Source organism: Lepisosteus oculatus, chromosome 14, assembly GCF_040954835.1.
Source record: "Lepisosteus oculatus isolate fLepOcu1 chromosome 14, fLepOcu1.hap2, whole genome shotgun sequence".
Taxonomy (NCBI): Eukaryota; Metazoa; Chordata; class Actinopteri; order Semionotiformes; family Lepisosteidae; genus Lepisosteus; species Lepisosteus oculatus.
In genome coordinates, this window is record NC_090709.1 from 10,905,844 (window position 1) to 10,920,310 (window position 14,467).

At 41.8% G+C, this 14,467-nt stretch overlaps 1 protein-coding gene across 1 annotated transcript in view; it reads right to left on the minus strand.

Moving 5' to 3' along the window:
* LOC138242797 (zinc finger protein 271-like) overlaps nt 1-14,467 on the minus strand; it is a 683,123-nt gene that overhangs the window by 209,270 nt on the left and 459,386 nt on the right. The window lies entirely within an intron of this gene.

A 14,467-nucleotide genomic window follows, 5' to 3' on the forward strand; every position in this document is an offset into this window, starting at 1 on the left:
AATTATAAGGAAAAAAAAGTCACATTCAAACTTCGTGTCACTCTGAGCAAATGTATTGCCTATTTTTACATCGTTTTATACACCACCTCACATAGAACAAAAGCACTGCTTAAGAGTGTCCTGAGCCGATGGACAATTGTGCAATATTTACCGGCCTGTAAATATTGCAGGAGAATGTAAAGGAATGAAAGAGCTGTAACCAAAAGAATAACAACAACAAACAGATTGCTTTGTTATGTCATGTCCTTTCGAGACGAGCAATGTCAACGCACAAAGGCAAATGCTTGACTTCGTTAGAACCTGGACAAATATTTTTTATTGGGACTGTGAAAAGATTTAACAAGTTATTCCGACGCCGGTGAGAGGGAATAAAAGAGCAGACTCTTTATGAGACAAAAACAACACATTGTCATAACCAATGTTAATTAAAACAACTGCACAGTGGTTTACTGAACATTTGAATGATTAAATGCATTTTTTAGTAGGCGTTTTTCTCTACATATTTTCTCTACATCTCTACATCCCATCATATCACATCTTTAACAGAGAAAAGGGATTACAAAACACTTAAACAGCAAGTGTGTTAGTCGTTTAGTGAGTAATTTCAATTACATGAAGCTTTATGATTTTAATATGTAAATACATTAACTCGGTCAATTAAATAAAAACTGAATGAGTATTACACAAAATAACAAGCTTGCATCATAAGCGGTTTGGTACAATAATGGTGAACATAGCTGCCTTCCAAGCAGTGAATCCGGGTGTGGTTCCCACCTCACGCATCGATAAACCTTTTCCAATGAATATTTGACCGATATAAAAAACTCCTGAGGCATGTAGCCTAGGGAAGAAGCACTGTTTGAATGGACTGCGAAAATACGCTATCGGGCTGTGCAGCTCCAGTAGCGCAATCGGTCAGCGGTGGTACAACAGTTGGCAGCGGAGTCGTGCTGACGTTGTGAGATGAAGCTTCAGCTAGAGCGCCATGGCTGTGTTTTCAGCTACGGAAACGTCCTGTTGACTTTAAGTTGGTCTTTGTGTTGCTTTTTCTGCTCGAGCTATATTAATGCAGGCACACATGCTTCCACGGCAAGTTATTTTATTGCTGCTCACATACTGCAGACACCTCTGATACTGTCACTGCTTGTGGGCCAAGTGTTCCTGCTGTACTGAACTTCACAAGGATGGAATTCACACCCACGCGTGCAGAGCACAATGGATTAGTAGTCCATCACCGTAAACACCACCTCGTCACAGAAGTTAGCCTCCTGACATGAGTTAACGCTTGAGATGGTCGTCTTTCCTCTACTCAAAGATTATTTTCCTCTTCCACCTGCGATTTCACCATTTTCCTCGAAGATGTCGAACATAAAAAGCATATTGAGTTCCTTGGACTAGAAATTACCAGATAAAAGCCATTTCTCATCACTTGCTTGGTAAGCAGGCTCAGCGCACACAGAACGCAGGTGTCTCAGAGCGGTGTGTCCAAGCGGCTCGAAAAAGAAAGGGCTCTGCCGGCCCTGTGTTAACACGCATGTCTAGCAAATGCAGAATTTGTCGTTATGGACAGCAACAGGTGTCTGCCTTAAGTTTAATGGAAGTGTTCATTTCTGGAACAACTTGTTTTTAAAAAACATATTGCGATAGATTAAATACTAATCTTCCCTGTCGGTGCAGACAATGACAACGATTTTTTTTGTCTTTAGTCTAAAACCTGCGAATGTAGAACAAAAAATGACGTGTCAGTTTTTATGGCACCGTGAGCGTGTCCTTCAGTCAACCACAACATCGGTAATTCAAACACACCCAGAGACACACTTCGAATTAGCTTTGACCTAAATACTATCTCCTCTAAATGTGAGTGGGCTTCTTTCCACATTGTGATATATGCAGAGAATACAAGCTTTTGGCATGAGTGAATATAAATGTAAACATAAAAAATATTAAATATATTGCAATTTTGTTGTATTTAAAAAAAATATTTTAGCTGGGGATCCTCAAATCAGGAGTGTAGAAAAGAGCACCGCTAAACACCATCGAGAGTACAGAACATGTGATAAAAGTGTTCTTTAAACAAAAAGTGAAGATAGTGAATTTGTCTTTCACTTAGACTTTCATCGAAAGCTCAGTAAACGATAAAGTGGAGGCTCGTGTTCTGAATTCTCCTCGCATTTGATTGTCTTCCTTCGACCTTTAAATTGTGCACTGTGTAGACGTGTCACTCTTCCTAACACAATTAAAGAGCCACAGGCAAAAGCACCTCTCAGGAGCTTAGTTCAGTGGTAGGACTAGCATCGTGTGTATAAGCCTTTGTTTTCTATCGCCACTCTGGTTTTCTTTTTAAACACGATATCTTATCTGTGATTATCTTTCGTGTGACTTTCTCCGTGTGTGAATTTCAGCGCGACACATAAAACCGTTTGTCTGTTTTAAAGAGATGCTATTTTTAAAACAGACCAAATGAAAGACCTAGTAGCTAAATACAAGTAGAAAACACGTGATTCTAATTGAGAACATTTGGACCGGAGCGATGTATAGTATTACTAATAGCGGCACAAAGCTCACAGTGGTATTGTCTGGGTATCAGGACCAGTGGCGCAATATATAACAGGTCTGACTTTGGATCAGAAGATTGTAGGGTTGACTCCTACCTGGTGCGTAAAGTTTTTAAACCACACTTCTCAGCGTCTTTTACACAACCTTTCAATCGACTGGATGACTCTCCCGTTACGTTCTGCTTGTTTCACCACTGATATTGTTGGACCGCAGAATCGAGAAGAGATACGGTTCCGAGAAACTGTCTTTAATAATCACGTTGAAAAAGGTGACAAAGTTTTTTTTACTTTAACATAACCTTACATTTGCCTGTTCAGTTCAAGTTACTTTCTGTACCCGCAAATTCCACCATTTTTCTGATGTCTCCTGAGAAATACAAGTTTGTGTCAAATCACAAAAACTAATACAAAGAATCTATTCAGTTAACACCCAGATGTGACAGAACACATTTAAGACTTACACCCCCTTTAAATATGTATTTCCTTCATTTAGGTTTTTCTTCCCTCCCCAGGATACCTGCAAATTCACTATTGCATATCAAAGGCTGTACATGCATAACCTGTAATACACTAAAGGACCGAAGGACACCCTGACTGAGAAAGTGACACACATTGTGTTTTTTCTACATTCTACATTCACAGGTTTTTGGCTAAAGACAAAAAAAAAATTATCATTTTCTTGCCAGCTGTCAGTAATTCTGCATTTTATCTTTTTATGGATTTCTTGAATAACAAGTTGTGCCAAAAACGAAATGAACACCTCCATTAAACTTAATGCAGAAGAATGGTGCTATTTATAAAGATAAACTGCACAGCAGGACAAGCACCACTGGGATTTGAATCCAGGATTTCCTGTCAACAAGGCAGGCACTTTAACCAAGTGAGCCACAGCACCAACAGAGAAGTGTTTTTTTACGGCCACTTGGACACACCGCTCTGATACATCTGCGTTCGGTTTGTGTTCTGCCTGCTTGCCGAGCAAGTTGAGAAAGGATGGGAAATGGCTTTTATCTGGCAATTTCATGACCAAGGAGCTCAATATGCTTTTCATGATCTACAGGGTGTCCAGCACAGCCGGCACTGAAGTGCAACACAGGCTTGGTGGCTTGAAAAAAGTGTAGAAAAGAGCACTGTTAAACACCGTCGTGAGTGCAGAACATGTGATAACAGTGTTCTTTAAACAAAAAGTGAAAATAGTGAATTTGTCTTTCACTTAGATGTTCATCAAAAGCTCAGGAAATTATAAAGCAGAGGCTCGTGTTCTGAATTCTCCTCACATCTGATTGTCTTGCTTTGACCTTTAAATTGTACACTGTGTAGACGCTTCACTCAATACCTAACAGACTACAATCCCACTAGATAAGGTGTTTAGGATGACCTATATGTAGCAGCATCTAAACTGGACAGTTGCTTTCAGTAGCTAAAGACCTGCCCAGACTGACGTTGCACAAACACAGGGTGAAACAGGGTTTCGGCATGTTTTCCATCTACGCCTGGGGGGGAAGGGACAGTAAAATAGCAAGGAAAATACAAGGGAAGAAAGTTAAAAAACAGTGCTCACTGCAAAACAAAAAGAACATTAAAAGCATATCTGGGGAACAACAAAAACACAGAATCTAAGTGCTAGAGCTTTTTCAGGTTTTTGGTACTCCATCATGCTCCTCTCATCTAAGAAGATATCTCTCATCTATCTGTGCACAGGCCAGCTGGGGGTCCACAGCTGATGGTAATTTAAGTAAGTAGCTGTGTCAGCATGCGTGGGCTGCAAAGGAACGAGTAAAGGTTTATTCCATCCTGAATAACGTTTTGGCAGTGGAGCCTTCTTTGGGTGTGGTACAGAGTAAAACTTTACTTGTTTCATTTATGTTAATTTAGACCTGATCTCCAGCAAATACCTAAGAGCACCTAAACTCAGGAGTTGCTTTCAGTAGCTAAAGACACCGGCCACACTGGTCTAGGTGAGGCTCAAATTCACAACCTGGGCATGACTCCGGTGTGCACTGCTATATAAGTACCACATGCTGACCAGTTGCACCACTGGAGCTGCATGGTTTACATTCCTGTACATTGTACATTGTACAAGTTGCACAAACACAGGGTGAAACGTGGTTTCGGCATGTTTTCCGTCTCCGTGTGGGGGGAAAAGGACAGTAAAAGAGCAAGGAAAATACAAGGGAAGAAAATGAAAAAAATAGTGCTCACTGCAAAGGAGAGAGGAGGTCCCAGGTTTTTTTGCCTTCATTCGTGGACGTAGTGAAAGCAGACGCCCCTATTCTGCTGTGACCCGGATTAAAACCGGGGTTGTTGTGGCCACAATGCAAAGGTTTGGTCATTAGACACATGTCGGGTGTTATTCTGTTCTTGCTAATTGTTTCCTGCCCGTCGCAGGACAGAGCTCAGAGGGCGCACCTGGGTGGCTTTCCTTCTGAGTGACGTTCCTGCAACACTCTCCCGCTACTCCTGGTGCGCTCATGCCGCAACACAGGAAGGCTGGAGCAGGTGGCTGAGTACTGTGCGCACAGCTGAAAAGCTCAGTTGGGAGAGTGTTAGACTGAAGATCTAAAGGTCCCTGGTTTGATCCTGCGTGTGGGGCATTTTGTTTCATCGCACCCTTTGTTCCTCTCTCCAGCGCACCCTTGCCTAAAGTGACACTTCCCTTTCTCAGCCTGAAATGCAAGCGAGACACCAGCAGCAGCCCCTGCAGGTTTCTGTAGTGTAGCGGTTATCACGTTTGCCTAACACACAAAAGGTCCCTGGTTCGAGACTGAGCAGAAACAGCCTCTTTCTGCAGACTCCTGTACTTCACAGAGGTCTTGAGCCACCGGTCATTTGTTCCCAATGTATTTCTGGTGCCTTCTTGCACTCTTGTACCAAACGCTAGTTACTTCTGTACGCGGAGCCGATCATTTGCAATTGGGCTGTGCCGACAGGCCAAGACGAGCTATTTCGGCTTAAAAGCAGCTCAGCACCTGCAAGAAAAACAGAAAGATTAGCATCCAGCGGGGGCTCTTAGTGAGCCCAAGATCTCATCAAGAATCGACTCCAGCAACAGGGCTGGGTGCATTGTTCCGTACTCCGACTACTCTCGGTGTAAACAGGTCCCTCCTGGTCTCTGCTTGAAATGCACTTTCCTGCGTTTGCTTTGGTGTAACTGGCTTCCCCTGCATGGGAGGATGTGAAGAAAATCCTTAGTAAGTCATTGAAGAAAACCGAGAAGAGGTCGGAGTGGCCTCTGTCGTTCATCAACGATCCAGTCAGGCAATACCCCTCTGTAAAGCACCGTTCGTTCACAGCGATTGGCTTTTTTTTGCAGTGATTCGTGCAAGTAGTAAAAGCGGAGAGAGAGCACGGTCCATCAGCGCACTCCAATAAAGGCACTGGAAGCAGCTGAATCGAATTGGCGAAGCTCAGCACTGGGCTGCTGGGCACAGTTTCCCACTGTTTCCGTAGTGTTGTGGTATCACATTCACCTCACACGCGAAAAGTCCCCAGTTACACCCTTGTGTAGCGGAAGACACTGATGTGTGTGACGACAAGCTGTCAAGTTCCGGCTGTCAGGGTGGAGAGGAAGTGGAGAGAAAGGGCGCTTTCAGAAGCTCCACGGTTTCAGCATATGTTGCAGCCGGGCCGAGAGTGTGTAAAATGCGCTGTCCCTTGGTCCCTAGGCTGTGTATGGGGATCACTTTTTTCCAGGCATCCAGCATGTTTCTGAGGTCAAGTGCAGCCCATTAAGTCTCAAGAAAGTCCAGGCAGCGAGTCCAGGGCACTGTAGGCTCACCAGGTTAAAGAGAGGAATGGGGAAGGTGGTGACAGTGAGCTCCATCCTCGTCGCCAATGTTACACCGCGAAAGCCCTTTATGGTGCATAACTCGAAACTAACACAGAATGGCAAAAACCCGCCAAGGCACGTGAGTACCATTAAAAGGTAACCCCCAACCCAAGCACGACATCGTCGTAAACCCCAAACTGAGGCAGTGAGCGACACAACACACTCTTATTATCACAAAGCTTGAAATGAAAATCAAACATGATACGTGATGTAATTTGCTGGAGCAAGTGCGTTTTTCTATTGGCATTGTAATCTCTTCTGAATGTGTGCATTGATACTGTTGCTGGTTTATATATGACTGTAAAATGTCTCCTTTGTATTATTCTGAATTTATTTGTGAAAGAAGGCTTTAACAGGCAACTATGCGCTTCCACTTTGAAAAAGAGTAACAGTAACAGACGTTTTGCAAGGTACTTGAAGACCTAGATAAGGAACAGGACGATGAATGAAGAAAACACAGAGAGGGCTCAAACCCATGGTCTTCAGTTTACAAAACCAACGACTTCCCACTTGGCCAACACACGAACCAGGGACCTCTAGATCTTCAGTCTAACGCTCCCCCAAGTGACCTACTTCGGCTGTGCGCACAGCATACAGCCACCTGCTCCAGCCTTCCTGTGTTGCGGCATGAGCGCACCAAGAGTAGCGGGAGACTGTTGCAGGAACGTCACTCAGAAGGAAAGCCACCCAGCTGCGCCCTTTGAGCTCTGTCCAGCACATCTTCTTTGCATGGACTCCTGCCTGCGATGGGGAGGAAACAATTAGCAAGAACAGAACAAGACCCCACGGGTGTCTAATGACCACACCTTAGGTTGTGACACGTGCAGGTGTGAGGGGTTGCCAGTCAGGAAGAGTGGAACTACAAGTAAAGAATGTGTCCCTGTGCAGCTGTTAAACAAAGGGCTGGTGGGTCAAACGCACTCAGGGACGCGCTTCAGATTGAAATGATGTAAACATAATCTCCGCTAAAAATTGAAGGGATTTCTTCGCAAACCCTCTTGAATGTTGCAGGAAATCTTCATGTTTTACTCGTGTGGAACTACAACAAGTAAACAATTAAGTACCTAAGTCAATGTCCAAGAAAACCATCTTCACAAGGGGAATTTTTCTTCAACTGGCTGTTGGGAGAATTCATTTATACACCCGTTGTATCCTTAGCAAAAATATTTTAAAATTAGAACACAGATTTGTTGGAGATCTTGACAGTCCTTGACAATTATTATTAAATAAGCATTATACAAATGTACGTTGCTATTTTAAATATGTACCTCAATTGTAATATATATAAACATAATTGCTTTGATATGGATGTTCATTTGAAGAATTTGAGGAAACTATCAAGGATCTCAGAACAACCAAAGATACATTTGGGCATCTGCTATTGGTAAAGATTAAAGAGTAACATAAGTGTGAAGCTTGCATACACACGAGAGAAAAAATTAGTTTTAATGCACTTCATTAAACGGATGGTGTGGTTATCAATCGTGCATAAAATGTTTATAACAGAGGATGGTTTCGATCCATCGACCTCTGGGTTATGGGCCCAGCACACGTCCATTGCACCACTCTGCCGACAGCTGTCTTATTATGATTCAACACAACTTTTCTATCTTTGCTTTCGAAAAGTGCGCCCAAGATGAAAAGTCTAAATGGTTAACGCAGACGTCACTTTGAGTACTTGGTCTTTTATAGTACGAATCATCACACGCTGCTCTACATGGGCATGTCTTCAAGATCGTTGTGAACCAAAGCTTCTGCCTAGGCAACTGATTCTTTCGTCGTTAATTCCCAAATCTTCAATGAGAAACAGTTAAACGAAAACCAAACACACTCGCTTCCTAGCATGAAAGAAAAATGATTGAAGCATTTGAGAAATAGCAAGAGTAGTCTGAACAGCTCCAGCCTATCAACTGCTCTACAAAGAGATCGCTCCCTCTACACCCAGTTTATAACACTGAAAATGATTCAGGAAGCACAGCAAAGTTCTAAAAGCAGAGGTTGAAAAGCGTCTGAAAAAAAATAAATAATAAATAAAAAATAAATAAATAAAAATAATAATAAAAAAGCGTCTGGATACATAAAATTTCAATTTATCTAAGTAACATCTTCAGCTTTGAAAGATTGTAATCCATATATTTTTGTTTCACTCTTTTTTACATACCAGGCTTTCGATAAATGAACTGTATTGTAATGAAGGCTGCATTAGAAAATGTGTATCTACTGTAGCATTGTTAAATAAAATCGGGACATGTGCCAGTCTCGAATTAATCACTCTTTGCAGGCACACTACGGAAACCTGCAGATGTTTGTTGGGAGAAGTGACTCCTGCAAAGAATGTTAATCGTCGAGAAAAGCACTCCTCTCGGGAATATATTTCCAATTTCTGAAGAGCCGATTTTCACGTTTTTTTCCCCGATATTTTTTTCCGGTGCGGTTATTGATCGCGTTCGAAAGATGATTTTCATAATAGACGTGTTACCTGCAAAGTCACAGTGAAACTGTTAATGGCGAAAAGATTCAGAATATTTTTTTTAGAATACCCATTTAATTTTTTAGCATTCTTACGAGCAAATTGTTTATGGAAATGCTAGTGTAAATTACAGTGTAAATAGACAGGAGCTATTACTATTTTAAACACTAGTTGTGATAGCTGTAGCTCTTATCACCGGGGTAAAGTTAGCTTGAAGTTCGAAAACAATTTTGGCACGCTTGTAGCGTTTACACGGAACCTCTTAGAGTTGCGAGAATATTTCCTTTGTGTAGAAAATATATTGTGAATGCTTTCTCAGCATTTACTTTTAGTTTTTATGACATTTTTTTGACCAAGCACGAATATTCTTTTGTCGATATCTTTGCAATGGAAGCACAGAACGCCTTCAAACCAAATGCATTTTAAAGACCACGACTTGTGGATATTTTCACAGCATTTACATCAAACTATTAGTGAGCTAATTATCTTTTTTAAAACCTCCGGTTTTTCATTGATGCTTAATTACGCACTAACTGGAACCTGGGGGACTGCTGTGTACAGACGTTCACAACGCGAGAAATACTGTTCAACATGGCTTTGTGCGAAAAACCCGTATATGACCTTAGGAAGCAGAACAGCCCTGTCTCCAATTACCCAGACTGTAAGCATGGGAATAAAGCTTTGTTTGATTTCTGAAACCCTTCCTTTACGCCCTGTTTTCATTCAGGTAAGGGTCAACTATATTGACAATACTACTGACAGCAGGAAGATGAAAATATTCTTTACTCAGCAGCTTATTAAAAACAGCTCCCATGATGTTCAAACCGATTTTTTACACAGAACACTGACACAGCTTTGCGTTCTGAATCTCTTTTTCTCGTGCTTTTATTTAATATGGCACAATGCACTGGGATAGGGGTATTCTGTTCAGAAACCATTAGCATTTAAACCACAGCACCCACAATGCTGCACGTAAGTGTTTTGCACACTAAGCAGGTCCTCTGACTTTTCCCAGCTTTGTTTTGGGTTGTGGAACATTTCTTTATTTTTTAATGATTTTTTGACTGTAATCAAGTGTTGTGCTCACTAGGCAGGCCTCCTGACCTTTCACAGTCATGCTTTGTTGTGTGCAACTTTAATTATCTTTATAGTATTTTTTTAACATGGCAACTTCCACCGAGATGGGTGGGGGGTGTGGGGGTGCTCTTCAATAGCTTTTTCATCTATACACACAAACGGATGTAACCAAGACACTCAGAACCTGTCACACAGAATCGACAGGCGAAGGTGTAGTCAAGGGACTGGCAGGGGTCGGAGTCTGGGAAGGCGTAGAAGTTGCGTCGGTGTGGATTCAGAAGGCAGAGGCGTAAACGAAGAGACAGGCTGGGGTCAGGATCCGAGAAAGCGTAAAACAGGCGAAGGTACAAAATCGAGTGGCTAAAGCGGTAGTCGGAAAAGCGGGGTCGAGGTCCAGGGGAGAAGTCATAGTAAGGCAAAGGCGTAGTTTGAAGGGTAGCTCCGGGAGAGAATCTCAATCGTGAGCAATGACCGGGGGACAGATGAGGGTTTAAGTAGAGGACTGATTGACGCGTGCACATTTGGTATGGGGAGAGCTCGAGGGAATGCGGGATCGCTTGCCTGCGTGAGGGAGATTCGTGACAGAACCAACAGAATCAACCTGAACAAAATTATTCATACTGGTATCGTGAAGCTCATTGTCCTTTAGCTTACCAAAACCAGAATCACTTGGGACTCCGGGGGGATCGGTGTATGCAAAACATGAATTCCTTATGCAAGAAATTGTATATGGTCAATATAGTGATCATACAGATGCAGCCATTCAAAGTGAGCGGTACAGACACGTACCGCAAGTATGATGACACGGGGTACCGCGGTGCGTGATTGGTTGACCGACAGGGGCACTCGTGGTCCGTTGGTCTGTCGTAGAAAGACTTACTGTAAACGTCTTTACTGTGCCCGTTGTAGATATTGAATTTTACCACTGAAGGGAAATCTTGTAGCCTACTGGTCTAGGTGCGTGACTACCAACTGGCAGGTTGTGTGTTTGAATCCAGCTGGTGCTGGACTCTTATTTTAACAAACATTTCTTCGAAAAAATAGGTAAGCGATATTATGGACAATCAATTGACTTTTATATTTCAAAATATCGCAACATGATCGATATTTGCGATATTTTGAACATATCTTCCCTTCTGACAGCGGTTCCTGCTTCTATTGTGTGTGTGTGTGCAACAGTAAATTTTTATAGAGAAATGGAGGCTGGACAGTATGCGTTACAATATAAACATTTATATTGATTTAAATCGTGTTCTGATTCAAATCGCAAACGGGTATTTAATTATGTGTTTTTTAATCATAATCAGGCTAATGCATTTCTACATTTTCTGTATGAACCAGCTTAGAGGTTCATACAGAAAGACAGCGTGTGTTTAAATTGAGTTTAAGGTAATTTATGCTTCTAAAGTCATGGTCAGTATTATTGTACTGTGCTGTACTGTGTCACATTATTTTATAGCGTTTTTATTGCGTTATTAAATCCGGTGGCGCTGTGTTAGTTTCCTGACTCACATTATTTAAATTGCGACACTGATCATTCATCTCTAAATAAACTTTATTTTATATAGCGTTTTAAGCGAATAGGTAATTAGATTGCTCATAAACCTAATCACTTTTTCTACATAAACACAGCGTGATTGCTCTCTGAAAATGCTTTTCCTTTATTTTTAAAGTAGGCTCAGATTTCAACTATAGATCGTATTATTATAAACTTTCTTGGAAAAATGTATTTTATGTAAACCATGTTTGCTATTAATTCATTTAGGGCTAAAATACGTTCATTGTCTTCCAATCGAGTTGAGTTGACATTGGAAGCCTGCCACACCCGGACTGTTAAACCAACGCATTAGCACGTCAAAGCCCATTGAGCCAGTATTGGCTTTAGTATTTAGTATTTAGTATATTGTAACGCTTACGGCAGACAGGCACTGTGTAGGAGCTGACGCACCAGAGCAGCGCATCGAGGGAGCGTCTGCATTTATAACTTAGTTTTTAAAATTAGTCAAGCAATACGAAGCATCTCCTTTTACTTAGTGCCTGAGCATACTGCAATGCGTGTGAAGCCCATAAACGATATTAATTTTGGAACTTAAACATACAGTATATGGCTGGTCTCGGTACTTTAAAGAAAACATACACACCAGTATTCCATTTCTCCCTAAACATTTTAAGCATCGAAGTCTTTAACTAACGCGATACCGGAGTCAACAAGCATACTTTTAGAATTTGATTAAAAGGGAATATAATATGGAATCGCGTATCTCAAGAATTTAAAGACCAGGCAATCGCAAACTCGTTTTCAATAAAATTATTTTATTCATTCAGCAGTTTGTGAGAGGGACATCCAGCAGGGAGAGACACACACACCGGTTGTCATTGACAAAATTGTTTTTTTTTTTCAATTCCTCTTGTCTAACAGGAATGTTTTGTTTGTGGACAGACTGTTAGACAAGAGGAAAAGACCGCCTCCTCCTACGAAGCATTTCGTTGATCCGATCACGAATTCTTTTCCAGTCGTACGCAGCAAGGGTTGAGAATCTCCGATTCACCATCGTTCTAGTGGTTTCCCGGAGATTGCAAGGCAAGGCACTTTTGCCTCTGGACCCATCGAAATTTACAGACGTGGTCCACCTCCAGTAAATTTCAAAAGTCACAAGATTTCGAAACACGAGGGCGGCGTAGCGGTCGGCTCTTGCTTTCCCGTCTATGCCAATGCACTGCAAGTACAACCCCCCCTCCATCTCCTGGGTGATGGGTAGCAGTTGGACATCTGGGAGAATTATTCGTCCCACTGGCATCTGTGAATTCCGCTGTGCTTCCTGGGGGGAGATAGCCGGCGGGGACAGCATCAACAGATTCCTGCGCGGTGGTGAACTGAGAGGCCGGGATGGAGTGTCCTGAGGCGGTGTGTGCTCTGCGGGGGGCAGAGCTTCCGCCAGGCATTGCAGCCTGCGCGGCGGGGAGAGGCACTTTTCGGGACACAGCTGCTCAACTGTTTGACTGCTGGAACTCTAGTCTCCCAATCCTCCCCAGTAATGCATCGTAATGCTCCCGCTGCTGCCGAAATGTCTCCATACAGGTGCTGCTTCTACAGGTTGGCACCCTAGCCAGTGGCCGAGAGCAGAGACCCACGGCCTGTGGCAAAATAACATAATTCATGTAAGAAATAAAGTCACACAGTGGTATTCATCAGTCGCGGAACAGAAGTCAAAATAAACTTTTCTTTTTTTCCGTCTTACCGCTTTCTTTTTTACTGTCCTGGTGGTAGATCGTTTCGCCGGTGCGGTGTTTTCTTGAAGAACAGGCTACGAAGAAATAATTATAATTGAATTTAAAATTCAAAACGGCAATAATACCTTGTAATATGCGCTGTAATCACGTATTTCAGATGAAGTCTGCTGTATTTGCTTACCCTTCGCTCTTTGGAAGCTGGGGTGGCAGAAGCACCCCGTCTCTTCCCGTAAAACGCCTTGGTCTCCATACTGTACTATGGTCGCTGTAGTGCAGGTTCGCAGTTTTTTTTTTGTGATGGGAGCTCACCCAATCCCTTGGTGTCTTTTATGCGTCACACATACTGTATTTCAGCGCCATATATTTCATGGATATTATGGAATATAATGGATGGATATCTTAGTTATCTTTCTAGTTCACAGGTTTGCATGCATAATTTAATTTTGAAAGCCACTGAGACATCAGGTACTACTGTTGTATTTATGAAAAAGAAACAAAACAAAAAACATACTAACAACTGTGCCATCCTACTCCTTAGTTAATACATTTTATTATTCATAAACAGTTAACATTGTTAGCAAAATATTTTGAATTATATTTAACCCTATTTTTTCTTTAGTTTTGTATTTAACTTATTATATGATAGTCAGACTTAATGTATATTTGAACAATGAAAATATATTTTTACAAGATTTTACATTAAGCACTTAAAATTAATATGGTTAATAATAGTAAACTGTAACATGCTGTAACAAGATCGGTTAAACTGTGAAGAAAATGCTTTCAGAGAAAATGTTTCAGGTGTGAAGAACATAGATCTCCAATGCAATTTCAACCAAACCTGTTCCCACACACCCCGCCCCCACTACCATTAGAATATACACAAACATTTTAGCGTTTCATTCTGAGCAGAAGACCCTCACACCTGAAGAGTGCTGGCTGTGACGAATTAAACCGGTTTTACAGGTTTCAATCACAGACCATGTGACATGGGACTCAGTAAACTACAGTAACACCGTATTTGATAACGCTATAAAAACGCTATAAAATAATGTGACTTGGCACAGAACAAGTTTACAGCACAGTACAAAGATAAATGCTGACCATGACTTTAGAAGCATAAATTGCCTTACACTCAATTTAAACACAAGCTGTCTTTAGCCCTCTAAGCTGGTTCATACAGAAATGTAGAAATCCAGGCTCAGAACACACAGCTTTATTAGCGAATACATATGCAGGACAACTAGAGAAGACGTTTTACAGAGGATGGATTTTTAGAGACATCCCATCAGACATCCCATCATA